General features: G+C 38.4%; 1 protein-coding gene across 1 annotated transcript in view; it reads left to right on the top strand.

The window, feature by feature from the left end:
- Positions 1-17,415, top strand: part of LOC129775456 (extracellular serine/threonine protein kinase four-jointed) — a 216,799-nt gene extending 199,384 nt beyond the window's left edge. The window contains exon 2 of the mRNA XM_055780229.1: positions 17,315-17,415. The gene's annotated coding sequence lies outside the window, so the exon portion shown is untranslated. The remainder of the gene's footprint in view (positions 1-17,314) is intronic.
- Positions 17,416-18,855: the final 1,440 nt, after the last annotated feature.

Genomic DNA, 18,855 nt, shown 5'->3' with positions numbered 1-18,855 from the left:
AAAAAAGAAATTTAAAAAATTATTCATTGTTGTTTCGAAGAAATTCTCGTACTTTTCCCGTAATACGGCACATTAGGCGGCGCACACCCTTTTCGTCCACCGTTTTGGCGATTTGATTCCACCAGTTCTTCATTTGAGTCATGTTCCTAACAAGTTTTCCCTTTGCCTTAAGCCTCCGCTTCGTGATTGCCCAGTATTTCTCTATAGGCCGGAACTGGGGGCAGTTTGGGGGGTTGAGGTCCTTCGGTATTACGCTGACCCCGTTCGTTGCGTACCATTCCATAACCGTTTTGCTGTAATGGCAGCTTGCGAGGTCCGGCCAAAACATTACTGGACGGTCGTGGGCACGAATAAACGGCAGAATCCGTTTCTGTAGGTACTCTTTTTTGTAGACTTCTGATGTCATTGTCTTGTCAGTGAGAAAGACTTTGGTTTTCTGTCCACAACTGCATATCCCCTGCCAAATCATGTACTTGGGGGCGAATTTATCCGCAAACACGAACTTAAATTTTGCAGGTACATCCCCCCGAGCCGTCGCCAAATAAAATTTTTGACCTGGGATTTGCCCAAAGTCCGCCTTCACGTAGGTCTCATCGTCCATCAGAATACATCCGTCGAACTTGGTCAGCACTTGGTCGTACAGCTTTCGAGCACGGATTCTGGCCACATTGTTCTGCTTCAGCGTCCGATTTGGCTGTTTGCTGGCTCGGAATGACCTTATTCCTTCCCGGAGACGAATTCGTCGCACCGTACTTATTGGCCAAATCGCGGTCTGAAAGATTTAGATTCCTCTTGACGGCCTTGATGACTTTCCCACGCAGTTTCCGGTCGACAGTTCCACTCCGACGCTTCGAATGCGGCTTCCGAGCCGTCGTCAATGTTTCCTTGTACTGCTTGATAACACACCATACGGTATTTCTGGGCATTTTAAGCTGTTTAGCTAGCTTAGATGCCGATAACAATGGATTTTCAAGAAAACTGTGCACAATTTTATCTCTCCGTTCGGCTTCCATGGCGGTTGTTTACAAAATGCTATCGTTTGGTGTTATGACATAAATACATGGTGAAAGGTAATGAATTTCCCGACACGTGGGTGAAAAAAGTTTCCAAATCCGTCCACTAGGAGCGCCACAATGAGCAAAAGAATTTGTTCCAATATTAAATGAAGCAGACTTTATACGCAGATTCAATCTATTTTGACTCACTCGTTATTTTGTTTCGTGCGATCCTTCCAAAATAGTATTCATTCATTGAATGTTGTTTTCTAATCTTTGTTTTATTATGTTCACTATCAGTCCCGAATGAAAATGGTCGGGGAGTTTAAAATGATTCATCGTGCAATCTCACGATTGCTTGCTGCATTCTTTTCGTCATGATTATTCCAAGCAGGTACAAGAGTGATTTATAATTAGGTGTGGAGAAATGAGCGAATGAACTTTTCCATACTTGCTCATCATTCATGATGAGACAATGAGGCTTCGTCAGCATCTGGGTGTACAGTTTCCGGGCCCGTGACTTTCCCACCATATTTTGCCGTTCATCGCGATTTGGAGACTTCTGCACTTTGTACGTATGCAATCCTTCCGGTTCTTAGCTCTCTGATCAAGACTTGGACAGATTCAACTTTTTGGCCACATCCCTGACCGAAGCACTAGGGTTTCACTTAATCGTGAAAGCGATTATCAGGATCACGCTTGTGATCCTGATCACTAACAGAACATCCCTTCTGACCGCATTTCTCCTTCCGTTCGATGCTCAGAGTTTCGAAGTAACGTCACAGGAATCAACGTTGAGAGCACGATTCCGAGTTGTTTCCCGACGTCCCGATGAGAGAGTTGAGGACTTTCCAGGTGCTTGCGCAAAATCAATTCGCGACGTTGGTTTTCGGGTGAAGCCATTGTTTTCATTTTTTTTTACGTAAAACTGACAGTTTTTCGTAAAAAAAATCCAAACTCCAAACTCTTAGATGATATTATTGACGCTGGGTAAAACTTAAGGTGGAAACAGAATGCCGCGACGCATAGCGCGGCATTGTGGTCCCACCTTTAGTTGGTACTTCTAGTTACTAATATACGAGTATAGTTCGATACCCGAAACCTAATTGTCATACTATATAGGAATCTTTACTTTATTGACATTGCAGAGCACATTAAATGTTTTTCAACCGAAAATACTCAAGAAGAATCGTCTTTTTGATACCTTCTAAAGAGGCTGATTGAGATGTAACTGTCGGTTAAAATCTTAGTATTTGTGTGTTGATTTGTGTGTTGATCTGTGGTAAATTTTTGTTTATCAGTAGTTTTGCTACTTCATAAATGAGTTTTATACTATGGTTTGGCCATTTAAATTATCTTACTCAATTTACTTCATTAGTAGATTGCACTCGGAATTGTCTTGTATTTGAGGATCGATAAAACTGTTAATTACGGAGATAAAGCGAGGCGGATAATATGAATCATTAGGTTAATAAATCGAAATTTCAATGACAAACAAGTAAGATTGCAAACCCCGCACTGGAAATTTAAGAGAAGTTCATGTTGAGAGTCCATACACTATTCTCCTAGGGACATCCCTGGTCGGCTCGACTCAAAAGAGGTTTACTACCGTTTACCTTGAGGTACACCTCATCACCACCATCGGGGTTGGTTTTTTAAGTCGTTACCGTTTTTTTTGTTGTATTGCAATCCGATTGATGGAACATTCATTTATGCACCTATACGAATTAATTGAACCGACCGACGGAGGCGAGTAGTGGAAACTATCAACCGATGAAATGAACTTTAATCCCTACAGCACGTACCGGTGTCCTTTGTAATCGGTACCAGGCCAAGTAGTGCTTACAGTGCAATCAGGCAGATCCATATAGGCGCACAGACAGCCGTTGGATTTCACGCTGGACTGTTGGACTCGAACCGTGACAGGTGGTTAACCGAGGCGGGGCATCCGCAGTATCAACACTGTGTCGGTCGGGTGTACAGTAATAAATGTACGATCAACCGATTAAAGTAAACAACAATTATCGATATTTATGCTGTATATCATTCTGAACTATGTAAAGCGTTTCCATTACAGATTGTTGCCGCGGAAATAACGCTGAGATGATTCGCGAAACTTTTCCAACCATATCTTGGGCTGGCCTATTCAATTGTGTGCAGTCGGAATGTTTTGCAAAACGTGTGCTTGCAAGATTGTTTTTGCGTCTCAAACAATTACAACACACGGAGTAATTGAACAACCTTCAGGCGTCTAACAAAGTTGCGTGCATATATTATTTGCCCGGTTTTGACCAAGAACAAACCCAAAAGCATTGCCTTCTTTTACTTGCCCTCAAATGCGGAGCCTCACAGCGTGCTTCGGAATCAAACAACCGACCACCAAACGCTCAAAATTGACTTCCCATCCATTGCCGTCGGTTTTACTGTCAAGCAATGGCCGTCCCGTTGATGATTGCCTCAACCCCTCCAAATTTGCAAATTTGCAAATTTTGCTCTTTTCGCGCTCAAACCGTCTCCCGCTCTTTCAAATGTGATAAATGCAACAATCGGACGTACGAATTTATAAACTTCAAATTATGATTAATTGCTTCGTACTCGAGAGAAACTGTGGTAACGCTGCAATGAGATCGGTCTGGTAGGATTCGTTGTCTTTTTTTTGTTCTTTGTTGGATCGACGCAGGTATTTATTTGGTTGGTATTGTTGTTATCGCCGGGATCAGGGTGCGAAATGTGTTTCCCGTGCCTCGTCCGCACGGTGGGGTGCAAAGCAAAACACTGTTGCTAGAGTTGGAGTACGAAGGAACTTTTATTTTTAGAAGACAATGTCTCGGCAAGCGAAGCAAGTGCATAATACGTAATCCGTCAACAAAAACTTGTGTTCCGAATATTGTATTAAGGCGATATTCGTGTATAGAACATGAATTTGAAATTACGAAATTATTGAAAATTTGAAAAACTGGTAAAGTGGGTTAGATCAGAAGAGCGCCCTGGCGTACACGATTTCATTCGAAACAAAAAAAAAACCATCAGGTTCTTAATAAGAAAAGATGCTGCTACGGTGTGAACCTCGGACAAGCCAACAAATGTTTCAGACAAAATGGCGACCGTTTAGAAAAATACCTTGTTGTTTAGCACAAATCTTTTTAAAATTGTTCAATTTAAAAAAAAAAGTTAATGCAATAGAAAGATGTATAAAGACTTAACAAATATGAAGTCATTTCAAAGGTTCTGACTAGTTGAGAATTTTCAAAGTGCCCCAAACCCTATTACCAGTATCAGTCTTCCGAAACACACTTACACATGTCCACGCGATGTGAAAATTCCATGTGTTTGTTTGAACTCTTACATGATTTTCGCTAGTGTTGTATGTCTATCCCAAACACGAACAATGATGCACAAACATAAACATGTGAAAACAAACATGATGTAGGGGAGAGGGAGGCAAGTTGGCGAGGGAGGCAAGATGACGAATCGGTAATTTGACCCGTTGTAATGAAGGTAGCGCCACCTACTTTTTACTGAAGATGCATCATAACAAGGCCAAACTTTGTACTCGGTAACTCTGCCGAAAACGTCATCACAAAAAAAGTGAAAATAAAAATGAGAAAAATCGTGATTTTGCTATTTTTTTCCCCTTTTTTCAAATTTCATTATACACTTTATGAGAAAAGTTAAAATTTCAAAATAATTTTATACATAATAAAGATACTCTATTGTACATAAACTGTTCGTTTCCGGCGAGTTTCAATCATGATTTTTTTCCAGCTACATTTTTTTATTGAATAAGTCGCATGGGGGCAAGTTGGCGAACTGCAACATTATGTTAATTTTTGGTTTTTTATTGCAGATGGTTAGAACTTATAAGCGAAAAAGAGACCAATATTGGTCGGACACCAGTTTGGAGAATGTTATGAAAGCTATAGAAGAAGGTTTGTCTGTTCGGGGTGCTTCAAAACAGTTCGGTGTGCCAGAACCAACTTTGAGACGCTATCGACGAAAATATCCAGACATGGAGGTTAGATTTTCAATTCAGCATTTGCGTTTCCATGTTCTTTATGCAAGAAATATTAAATCTGTATCAATTTCAGGATACGTCGTCCAATAAAGGTCGCTTCAAAGCCACATTCAGGTCCAGCTTCGAAGAATTGCCTATTCGTTTGCGGCTAACAATGGCATAGGACACCCTTTCAAAGGAACATGCGCTGGACGGACATGGGTTGAAATGTTTATGAAGGCTCATAAGCTATCTTTGAGAAAGCCAGAAAATACCTCAGCGGCTCGATTAATGGCGTTCATTAAAGAAAATGATGACTTATTTTTTCGAAATTTGGGAGATATACGAGCTCAGTATCGTTTTCCTGCGTGTGACATTTACAGTGTTGATGAAAATGGCATTTCCACTGTTCCAACCAAGGATAAATAAATAATTGTTATTACATTTTGTTGATTTTTAGGGGAGCAAACCATATCCGCCAGCTTGCCTCTAAGCTTTTGGGTGGACAAGTTTTTTAGTTGTTTTGTCCATCCAATAGATAATATGATAGAAAACATTTCAGGCTATATGAATCAGCATCAACATTAAAAACTAGTAAGGGGTTGTATCCAGGACACGACCGCATATTTTCGACGTAGAACTACGCAATTATATAATGCAATCCACTTGTTTATCACTTCGAATATTATTTTAGAATGCATCGAAATTTTTGAAATAGATTATTTCTTCGTTACAAATAAATTTGACGTCCTTTTACGTTTGATATGATGCCTAGGACTACCAACATATTTGAACGGAAAAATCGTCAAACGATCATTGTATATTACATTCCTCTCTAAAATTATTGCACATCCATGTTTACGTAGTTCTCAAACCGCGAAAGTTCATTCACCTCTATTATCTGAAATGACGGTTTTCCCAGGCTTCTCAGTTTAAAAGTACGTTTCAGGGAAACATATTCCGATCTGCACAACGACAAGCTAGTACAAAATTACTCAACACCAAAAATGACCCCCTACTTGCATATATTTGCAAAGCGGGTTCCCCCAGGCACATTAATTCTGAAGCCCGTGTTACGGAAAAACAGCTCGATGGGAACAAACATACCCCCGACTTGCATGTATATTTGCAAAGCGGATTTCCACAGGTAGAGACGTCGGTTAATCGTTCGATTAATTCAAATAATCGAATATCTGAAATTATACTCGAGTAATTTTGTATAGAATAATTCAAAATCAAAATATGAATACATCGAATAATTGTCACTGTAATCGCGATTAAGGCATTTTTCTCATGGTTAATGCATTTTTAGGTTTAGAATTAGGCTATATAATTTTTTATCCAAAAATTTTTGTATCCAATAATTGAACATCGACAACCTGATTGACCACGCGACCAGAATGGCAACATGATACGTGATTATTACAAGAAAAAAATATTCGCTCGATTAATCGAATATTGAAAGACAATTATTCGAATGAATCGAATATTGGAAAATGCCCCAACGATTAATCGATAATCGAATAAATGAAAAATTTAGACATCACTATCCACAGGTACATCGATTTTGAAGTCTATGTTGGGGAAACCGTAAATCGGGCCAATCAAAACTTGGCAGTTAGGGCGTTTAGATAACGCTTGACATTTCACAGTTATTCAATTGTTCATCTCATGAAAAATAACATTCTATTAACTGTGATAGACGCGTAGAAATATTTCCTATCAATTGATGCAAACATCATTCCGATCTGTTAAGAAATGTTCGAATTATAAACATTCGAAACACGGGTAGGGTTAGCACACAAATCGGCAGAACAAATGTATGGGAAAAAAGAAAGTTCTTCCAGATTTCATGAATTTAAACCGAGATTGGCGAATTGTAATGTATAGCATATCAAACAAATCTTAGAGAATTTCTGATTCGATTGGTATGCAAATCATGAGAATTCGTTCATAGTGGAAATAGTTATTAACGTTAACTTTATTTCATAAAAAACGTGACCTGTTTTCTGCTTCGGCACCCTTCCTGAAAGACGTAGTTTTACGTCAAAAAAATAATTTCAAGATCCAGGGCTTGCCAAAGCTTAACGTCGCCAACTTGCCTCCCTCTCCCCTATATAATTCAAGAACATCATGTACAAACATATCACCCGATGTCGCGGTATTCATTGTTTTCGTTTAGTTTCTTTTCATGCACGGAAAGAAATTATTCACCCCAAAACATTTCTTCGTAGAATACTTTTTCACAGAAACGAACTTGGAATTCAGTTCGCATTACAATAATTGCATGAACTAAGAGGCTATGAGTTCATGCACATTTTGCAAGTCTTATTAAATAATCCTTGGTTTCGTGCAAAGAAGACATTCTCTGAATAGAAAGAAGCTTTTTCTGAGAGTTTTTTTTTGCGTGCATGTTGGCAATTGAAGTCTGGGGAACCGACTGCACAGCGGGCGACATCGTACAAATGCTGGCCAAATAAATAAATAAATACCCAAAATTTTGTTTTAGATGCAGCCTTCAACGGCACACAGCAGAACCAGCAGAGAAATTTCAGCGACTAAAACACACCATTAATTTCTCGATGTTATCACAAACTGAATGAAGGAAATGACTAAAAGCTACACTTAAACTACACTACATATGCTATGTGTGTATGCGATTGCATCATCTTTTCTTCTCCTCTTCTTCGCTCGTTTTATAGCTCGGGTCGCGTTCGTCGCGAACAAGCAGTATTAACCATTTGTAATTGTTGCTCCTGGGTTCGAGTGGTTAGCGTCACACCTAAAATGTCACTGCTGAATAATTCTGGTACTTTATATTCGAAATGTTGTAATCAAAAGTTGTTGTGGGTAACTAAACATTTTCGCCACGCTCTATTCAATTTTAGTACTTGTTCAAATAGCTAATAATAGCGAATGTTACATGAATTCAATATATAAATTGATGCGTGCACTGAATAATAATCTCAATTGTAAAGAACATCTGAAATCAATCGACGTTCATTTTGTTCAGAACAGATAGAGGTTTATTTTATTTGCCCAATATTTTAGACGAAGCACCCATTGTCATGATATGAAAGCATTTATTCGATGTCAACAAACCAACACACCATGTGTTGGGTGGTGGTGGTGTGTTGTCCGATTCGCTCTTCTACTCTACGCACTGCCGGTGCTTGGGGTAAAAATACAAGAGAAACTGCACACTATGTTCGAACATCATGTGAAACATTAGATTAAACATCGTATGTCCAAACATACTACGAATACAAACATGTCACATTTTCAAACATAGGTACGAAAAAATCCTGTTTGTAAAGGGTGTGTCACATCAAATTGCATCACGGAAAAAACGCTGTAGAAATTCGCCCAGTAGACCGATCCTTTTGAAAATTTTAGACAGTAAAATAAAAACTATTAAACAACTTTTGGCATTTTCTTTTTATTCATACTTCGAGCCCAAGCCCGTATGCTCGCACCTTCCTCTTTACCCCGTCCATAAGGTTCTGTACAATGTCAGGTTGTAGTTTTTCTTGAACAGAAATCCATTTTCTCTTGAAGTCCGCCTCCGATTTGACAACTTTTGGGTTCTTCCGGAGGGCCTGCTGCATAATCGCCCAATATTTCTCTATTAGGCGAAGCTCCGGCGTGTTGGGCGGGTTCATTTCCTTTGGCACGAAGGTGACCCCGTTGGGTTCGTACCACTCCAACACATCCTTTGAATAGTGGCACGAAGCGAGATCCGGCCAGAAGATGGTCGGGCCCTCGTGCTGCTTCAATAGTGGTAGTAAGCGCTTCTGTAGGCACTCCTTAAGATAAACCTGGCCGTTTACCGTGCCGGTCATCACGAAGGGGGCGCTCCGCTTTCCGCAAGAGCAGATCGCTTACCACACCATGTACTCTTTGGCAAACTTGGATAGTTTCTGCTTGCGAATCTCCTCCGGAACGCTGAATTTGTCCTCTGCGGAGAAGAACAACAGGCCCGGCAGCTGACGAAAGTCCGCTTTGACGTAGGTTTCGTCGTCCATTACCAGGCAATGCGACTTCGTCAGCATTTCGGTGTACAGCTTCCGGGCTCGCGTCTTCCCCACCATGTTTTACCTTTCGTCGCGGTTAGGAGCCTTCTGAACCTTGTATGTACGCAGGCCCTCCCGCTGCTTGGTCCGCTGGACGAATGAACTTGACAAATTCAGTTTATTGGCGACATCCCGAACTGAACTTCTCGGATCACGTCTAAACTGTTTAACTACGCGCTTGTGATCTTTTTCACTGACGGAGCATCCATTTTTGCCGTTCTTCACCTTCCGGTCGATGGTTAGGTTCTCGAAGTGTCGTTTTAGTACTCTGCTGACCGTGGATTGGACGATTCCCAGCATCTTACCGATGTCCCGATGTGACAACTCCGGATTCTCGAAATGAGTGTACAGGATTAATTCACGACGCTCTTTTTCGTTCGACGACATTTTTCCAAATTTACGAAAAATTGACAGTGAAGCATGGCCAACGTGATCTATACACTCTTATCTGATTATAAGCGAAAGCTGAAGATATAATTCCTAAAAATTAAATTTCTACAGCGTTTTTTCCGTGATGCAATTTGATGTGACACACCCTTTATTCAAACACAAAACTGCGAACAGCAGCGTGGACATGTTCATCCCGAACGCAGTGTTTTTTGTGAAACCTGGAAGACTGACCAGCATTATGAAAATATTATATAGAATACCAAAAATGAAATTTAGATAGTTTTTTGAACCCGTATGTGGTTCACTATAAGAGCTATGGTGTAAAACGTTACGCCATTCTCATTAGTTTGGAAATGAAAAAAATGTAATGGGTTGTATCTAGGACACGACCGCAGTACCGCAGTAGAACTACGGAATCAAATTATTCAATCCACTTGTTTATTACTTCGGATATTCGAAAGAGTCGAGTAGAGTCGAAAGGTATCAGCACTTCTTGTTTATTTGGTTCAACTCGCATCAGACTATCTCCTTCCTACTCAGATATCGATAACATACTATGAACCCTTTTGCTCACATATTCCGCTTGTGATGTTATCGAATCCCACAACATGCAACAACAAGGTTACCCTGTTGGAATTTGAAAGCATACTTTCATGAAATATACATTTATATATATAAATGTAGTGTATACCTATATTCCAAAATTCTCGTTATGTTATGCTAGCTCACTCGCATCTGTGTTTTCATTATATTCTATTTTTGGTTTCCGCCTCTGGCCCTGAGTATGGCCCTTATGGAAAGAAACTCTATTTCATATTCCTCCTTCACCCGACAATAAAACAATCCTCTACCGCTCGACGCTCTGTGGCAACCATGTTGCTTCGATGACCGCCAAACGAGAAGTGGTGTGGCTTCAAATCGCGGATGACTGATTTATACCAAATAGGTTGAAAACGAGCAGAAACGAATGTATCGGTTGCTCGTTATTGACATCTCTGTTCGGGAATGCACACAAATTGGCAGAACAAAGGTATGGGAAAATGAAAATGCTTCCTGTTTTCATTAAATTAAACTGTGTAGGCATTAGTGGATTGTACTGTATAGTATATCAAACGAATCTTGAAGAATTTCTGATTCCATTGGTGTGCAAAGTATCAGAATTTGTTCGTTGTGAAAATAGTTATCAACGTTAACTTTATTTCACAAAAACGTGACCTGTTTTCTGATTTGGCACCTTTCCTGAAAGACGTAGTTCTACGTCAATACATTCTGTCAAATATATACTGGGAATTTGTAAATTTCAATCTTCCCGATGAACATTTTTCAATTTTTTCTTAAGTTGGTACTACTGTCAGTGGTCTCAATTTCAAGCGCGATCTGTCATTATGAACAAGCTATCCCTTTTTTGCTCTGCGATTTTAGTTATGGATAATTCTATCGGTCCATAATATTGTGTGATATTTTGTGTTCTAAACAAACTTTCGTGTGCCAAAACGTTGAAAATGAAGCGCTGAGAGAGAAAATTCACCGCCTCAAACAGCCAGATTTGTGGAAGGATAAAAATTGGATTTTGCACCACGTTAATGCACCAGCTCATCAATCGATCATTGTGAACGAATTTTTGACCAAAAATGGCACGAATGTGGTTGAACAAGCACCGTACTTTTCAGATATTTTCCCGTGTTACTTTTTCCTATTTCCGAAACTCAAATTACCGCATCGGTCCCACGTTTTGACAGCATTGGAGATATAAAAACAAATTCGCTGCATGAACTAATGATAACTCCTGAATACAGTTATAAAAAGTGTTATGATAAGTGGATTGTTCGTTGGCAAAAGTGTAGTGCTTCAGAAAAGGCCTATTTTGAAGACGATAATTTAAATTTAGATGATAAATGAGGGATTTTATTTAAAAACGCAAATTATCGGTATATATTTGATAGCTGCATGCACATCGGTAGTGGGCAGTAGTAAAACTCGTACTCATTCACTTGTACTCATGGCAATGGATACTTATGTAAAATGCCAAATGCAGTTCTATAAATACTATCAGCAAAAATACAACTAAAATCGTCTTGCCTATGGAAAATTACTGTTTACTGAGACGAGGAATTGTCTAACTGGAAAATAAATACATATACTTCTAAAAAAATTAAAACTCCGTTGTTTTCCTTACACAGAAGGAAAGTGTCAAAATGAACGGATTGCATCGCAATTTAAAGAAGGAAATTTCAAACCGAAAAATAAACGAAAAAGACCATACCATTATTGAAACATTCTGAAAAAAATAATTAACGAAATTCCTAATGTCGAAATGTAAAAAAAAATACACATCACAAACATATACATTAGGGTAATGCAAATAGTCATCTCGAATTTCAAAAAGTTACCCCATAAAAAATGTTCTCCACCTCGAAAAAACCTATGCAAAATATCAGCTCAATCGGACTTAAGGGAGAGTGGCGCGAAACGGTCAAAGTTTGAGTTTTTCGAAATTCGAAAAATCACCCAAGGGGGTGATTTTTTCCTTCACATGAACTTAAGTTTCTCAATCACTGACACGGTTAAGAAATTCCTAAACATATATATTTTACCATTATGATGTATTTGGAAAAGTTATTGGAAATTATAAGCAAATTCATAAAATTTCATGAACATGCCGGTATAACACGACAAATATATTAAAAGGGGCTAATTACTATAAAAAAGACAATCAATTAGCAATATTTTTTTCAATTATCTCGATAATGGCTGCATTTAGAAGGAGATTGATGATAAACATTATTGTTTATGAATCACATCAGGATGATTGTTGAGATACAAAAAATTCAATGTTTCGAAAATTCATAAAATCCGAGGTTTCACAAAGTTCGTCAGAAATAGTTTTACCATCTTGGACTTATTTTTTTAAATTTTCTACATGACCTCTATTTTGTATAGAAAAATATAAAAAGCAATTCAAAAATACATATTTTAGATATTGCAATTTAAAATTATTTTTTGTAAATAATAAAAGAGTACTATTTTTTCCCAGCATATATTTTTTCACGCTTAAACATCAATACCCTATAACTCTTCCCAAGATTTCGGTTCGACTCATAGTTTTGCGATATGAAGTATCATATATATTTTTTTACTGAATTTTTTTTACTAAAATGCTCGGCTGCATGTCGCGAAACCGGTCAAAGCATACTTGAAAAGGCTGAAATGGGAGATCCTATCCCATCCGCCGTATTCCCCAGACATTGCTCCGTACGATTACTACCTTTTTCGATCGATGAAACAGGGCCTGGTTGACTTCACCAATATTGATGAAGTCAAAAATTGGTTCGATTCGTGGTTTGCCGACAAACCAACCGATTATTTCCGCAAAGGGATCCGTGAATTGCCAGAAAGATGGGAAAAAGTTGTGTCTAGCGATGGGCAATACTTTGTATATTTTTAATTTGTTACCATTTTTTTTTTGCAGAATATAGCATTAATTAAAAAAAACGAAGAAACTTAACGGTACTCCTATTATAAAATATTGAAAGTTTTAATGAAATCTAAAACTTTGTGCAATACACTACATCGCTATCTTGAGTTTAATTAAAAGTATGATAAGTTTTTTTTTTCAAAGGAAACATGAAAAAGTTGTTGTAAGAAGAACTTTTTCCGCGTAAAAGTACCCATCTGCCGATGGATGAGTGAATGGTTCTAAATTCTACGGGCTATTCATAATTTATTTTTTTTGAGAATTTTAAAAAGATACGAGAAAAATCAATTGCAATGTTAAAAATATTTTTTTCAGTGTAATTTGTTCCTGCATTTCATTCTGTGACCTGAATTTTTTGGAAAAAATCAAGAAAAAAATTTGATTCTTTTCAAAAAGTTGTCCAATTCTGTTTTGAAGATTCGAGTATGTAAAGTTGCATAAATGATCAATGTCTGTACACCCACAATGTTTCACTGCTATGTGAGATGGTGTTGCCAACTCCTAAGACGAGTTGGCATAGTATTCGTTATATTTTTTTTAGATTTTTATACTCTGTAGGAATCTTAGTCGTGACATGTCCAGCAGCAGTATACATTTTCTATTTTACGAATATTAATTTCATGTTATTAAAATTGTTATATCTCGAGAACTTTTTTAAACCATTTTAGGCCAAGCGTTCGAAAAATCGAACAGCATCTTTGATAATTTTTCATGTCTTTGCAAAGCTACCATATGGTAATGTTTTTGCATCAAAAGATAGCTTAATATACAGGGTGGGCCATTTAAAGTGGAAGCATCTGGCAACCCCATAACTTTTGACAGAGATGTCAGATTAACAAATGTCATACCGCGTTGGAAGCGTCATTTCAGTACAATTTTAACCATGGAACAATACACACCTAAACAACGCGCTGAAATTGTTCAGCTGTACATTCAAAATAACTTCTCAATTGTGTTAACTAAACGTGCGTAGAAAAATAAAAATAAAAATTAAAACATCGTCTGGAGACAACACTATACGTCGATTATATGCCAAATTTATATCGTCTGGTAGTGTTGGTAATGCCATTCATCTGTCCAGACACCGACCAGGACGTTTCGACGAGAATATTGATGCCGTTCGAGCCAGTGTTGCAGAGACTCCATCGACATCAGGTCGCCATCGTTCGCAAGAGTTAGGCATCGCCATTTGTTCGTGAAAATGAATTGGACAATTACAGGTTCCAACAGGACGGCGCTACATGCCATACAGCGGCTGCCACGACCAAATTATTGCGCGAAATGTTCCCCGGAAGATTAATATCGAAAAACGGCGATTATGACTGGCCACCGAGATCACCTGATTTGACGCCTCCTGACTTTTTTTATGGGGATATTTAAAATCCAAGGTATACACTGGTAAACCAAGGACCCTGGCTGCGCTGAAAGACAATATCCGACAAGAAATTGCTGCCATATCGGCCGAAACATTGGGCAAAGTGATGGAAAATGCCGAAAAAAGGGCACATTTTGCGGTCAAGGCCAGAGGCGGTCATTCACGAGATATCATAATCAAAAAGTAGTTAGAACAAATCTCCTTGGACCAAAATAAATGAATTTCAAAAAAAAAAATATTTAAAATTCCACTTCTTTACTTTGCTATTGCAAAAACAAATCCTTCCACTTTAAATGGCCCACCCTGTATTAGCTACCACTTACTATCAGGTTCACTCAGTTTTGTATAACTTTATTGGGCAATAAATTCGATTTAAAGCAAGTATGTTTGGAACGTGTTTTAACTACGAAAAAATTCAATAAAATACAAAATTATGTGAACTTTTCTAATGTATTACTTTTATAAAAGAACATACATTGCAATATGGGAGAAAAATCGTTCGATTGAGCCTCATACAGGAAAATAACAACCGGGAAAATTGAGTGTTCGGACGTTGGCCATAACGAACATTTTTTTCTGATGAATTAATACCAACACATCTAACCTCTGCAGCGCGTTTTGGTTCATTTACTTTGGAAGACGGAAGTTTTTTCATTTGTTTTTGCATTCTCATTTGTGAATGTTTGCAAATATCCATTAATTCAGTAAATATTATTGAAAATCTGTAAGATTTTTTGTCCGTAACAACCTTAGGTAATGGTGGCCCGTAGAATTTAATTATAAGGGTGAATCAAATTGTTGAGATTATAATTAAAAACCGACAGCATTAATTTTCGTTCAAGACTCTTCCACTGTTTGAAGAAAACTTTTCAGACCATAAAACAGAATATTTATTTGAAACAGAAAAGAAAATTTTCATTGATAATTTTCATTTCGAAAACGTGTTCATTTCTTCCACGGATGTGAGTGCAAGATTTGCTGCACTCCTACAAATTGTCTGAAACGGCTTCCTTGTTGTGAATCAATGTACATATCCAGTTACCCTGGTATGCTCTGAAGGTTCACGCATTAGTATAAGTGAATGAGCAGCAACATATTTTGTGCTGTAACATCGTAATTCTGCGAACTCTTTTCATTTGTGTGCGTAATTTTGGTGTAATATATAAAAATTGAATCATACCTATTAAATTGGAGATCATAATAATACTTTAGGAAAGTAACGACGATGTAATTTTGTTGTGAGATATAAAAATTCAAGCATAAGTACCTGTTAAACTAAATACCATAACAATACTGTAGGAAAGTAATGACAAAGGAAATGATTGTGTAGGGTTGAGGAATAATGATAATGTGGATTGAAGTGAATCTCGAATGAATACTGGTAATGTCAGTACGGATGATCGTGTAAGTGCCGCTTAAGAGACCTCTATCCTCCTGTGCTTGTTCATTCGTAAATATAAAATTGATGCATTTGTGATTACCTTATATTTGCTAATTGAACTGATTTTCAGTTAGCGCTTTGTTTGTGCTTGCAAAAAAAAGTGCGGGTTTCGGCCAATGTTCGATTTTTCGAACAGTCATTTCCCAGAAAATGGAAAGTGGGAAAAAAATAATTCTTGAACATTGGGGTTTCTTTGCCATCAAAAATCCAAATTACACCAATGGCTTTCGTCAAAAAAATAATTTTTACAGCTTGGTCGTTAATGGGTTAAACGGCTCTAAGGTTCCTAGAGGAACTTCGCCGTCTCAACGTAGTTTAACTAGCGTCATTTTTATTAGTACTTAGTTGAGATTTCTATGCCAAATAACACGCCTTGAATACATTCTGAGTGGCAAGCTCTTGAGTACGCGTGATCACAGTGCAGGTCGGAGAAAATTTCTTTGATGAAAAATTCCCCCCACCAGAACGGTAATCGAACCCGAACCCCCGGCATGATAATGTGTGACGCTAACCACTCAGGAGAACCTCTAGATCTCGAGAACGGTTTGTTACATTTCTTGAATGTTTACATTTGAAGAGTATTGAAATATCATAAATTAAAAAAAAAACATATCTTCATTTTGAAGAATCTAACACGACACCACTATATATGAAACAAATCGAAAAGGTTTTTAACAAAAATACATTAAAAAATAATGAAAGGGACATATTTAAAGTTATATTTTTAAATATTAAATTCATTTTCAGTGAGTCTTTAACGGTGTACTTTACTTAATAATTAATTGATATTTCAACAACTTTGCCGTACATTATTTTTTCAATAGGCATCTTTTTTATAAAAGGTCGATTATGGCCGGAATTTGAATTTCGTTATCTACAAACTTCCTAATTGAACAAAGATATGCATAATATATAATTATAATTTCACAAAATCAAACTTCTGTGTCTTATGTATCTTCAGATATAACACTTTCTGTATATCCTCCTGGTATATCTCATCGAAAATATAACATCAGCTTGTCTTCATTTCCCCCTCCTCGTATAAAAGCCAAGCGCTCCCCCCATTTAGCAGATCTTCCATTAGCGCAATCATCTATTTAACACCTGCCAGGGTAAAAGTAAGCACAATGTCCTCCAATTTACCGCGGCCAATCATCAACTTTCGGCACAACATTAATCTTAGTTAGGCACTCGTTTTTGTTGTCCATTGCGTGTGTCGGACGATGCTTCGAAGGGTTGCTTACCTTGTCTGACCCGGCTGACTTAAGCCAAGTGTTGTGATAGGGAGAGATAGTGGTTTTCGTTTGCGCCTCACAGGTGTTCCCCACGATGTGACTACCTAGACATTGCGCTTTTAGGAACTGGGATCCAACATCAAAATAGAAAAGAGGGATTCGTTTTAAATTTAAAATCCACCCAATGATTCCAATACTGGTTACTGCGTAACCGGAAAGTAATGCCCCCAATAGCATGTGAAACAACGCGACTCATTGCGTGCTGACTTCGTGTTCCGCTCATCACTCTATTAATTTCTATTAATTTTGATTATTGATTTTTCTTCTCACTTTCAGCAATCTTCGACAGGCTACACGAAATGTTTTGGCAGCAGAAAAAAAAACACAGTGACCACGAAACAAGAGGCGATTACCTTGGCGAAGCATCGCGCGAGGTGGAAGCGTTGATTAAGAGCTCAGAGACCTTTCATTGTTGGACCCGGAGTTGGATGCTGTTCGTTTCGGGTCGCGTGAGAGCCTCAGGAGAATTTCTACGCACGCGTCTTATTGTCGCAGCAACCTTTTTATAAATATTTTTTCACCAACAAGCTGTGATCGTGATGACGCCCATAATTGAATATTAATGCCTCGATGTGGCTTTGATAATCGGAATCATTTTTCATACGACCATGTCTATTCACAGCCGAATGGAAGAATTTGGCGCTTCGCCATTTTCATTCCGTGTCATGACAGACGGCTTGACGAAGACGCTATCACAGGATGATATTGCTGCTTATTCGATAATCTGTGTCTGTTTGATGAAAAAGCTTCATTTATATGTGTTTTTTTTTTGTATGTTAGCGACCATCAACAATAAATTATTTATCCAATTATTGGCCATTAGCGATAAATCGAATATGCATGGGTTCAAATTTACTTGTACTCAAGCCATGATAGTTTGAATACGATGCAATCAATTGCTAATAACTTAATTTATTTGGATTTTTATTTAATCTGCCATACCCCTTGCTTGCCGAGGCGAACGTATCCCTAAAAAACCTGACACTCTATGAATTACGGAAGCGCTGATCAGGTTTTTTATAACTCACTTAGTCAGAATTTGCCTAGCTGTTTCCACTTTCCACCTCATATTTCACCGTAAAGGTCTCCGCATGACCAGCTACAGTGTTTCGCAAAAAAGACGAAGAAAAAGGAACAGTTTATTTATTTCCCAACATAAAACAAATTTTTGTACTGTTCTCTTAGCCGACCGTCAACACAACCCGTCTGCAGATAGTGGCAGCTCGTTGGATTTGGTTTCTATGTATACTCGAGCCGGCAAATGGTCCGCCGACCAGATGTTGAATGAATCGGTCTTACCGTGGCCACGACGGGGAACAGCTGGCTTTGGGTGAAAGCCGTGGGGGTAAGTACTTTTAAAACGATAGCTACTGTGTTCCTCAACGATCACCAACTAGCCAGATACACACACACGCGGGCACATACAACGCAATTGGTTTAGTACTGAGTCTCCGGGGCACAAGAAGCAGGACCAACTGGGCGGACCGGGTGCAAACATGGTCGGCAACAGTTGTGCGCAGATCATAAAAATGATCAATGTTCTGCTTCTGCGCTATCAAAAGCCGTTTGGATTGATCCGTGCCGGAGTGAGTCTGGGTTGGAGTTGGACGTGCCTTTGCCAGTGGTCATACCGCTGGCTGGTAGTCGCGACATTCGTTGACTCTTTCACCACCAGGCGGATCGGAGCGAGGCTCCAGCGGGCGCAGTCTGGTTTTTCGCGTGGAATATATGCTATTATGATTATATGATTATTTTCTTCTTTACGTATCACATTTTATGCATTCTCTTACGACTTACGGTCGAGTGTTACGCGAGCG

Source organism: Toxorhynchites rutilus, chromosome 3 (assembly GCF_029784135.1).
Source record: "Toxorhynchites rutilus septentrionalis strain SRP chromosome 3, ASM2978413v1, whole genome shotgun sequence".
NCBI lineage: Eukaryota > Metazoa > Arthropoda > Insecta > Diptera > Culicidae > Toxorhynchites > Toxorhynchites rutilus.
The sequence above is the reverse complement of the archived record's forward strand: the minus strand, read 5'-3'. Positions and strand labels throughout refer to the sequence as shown.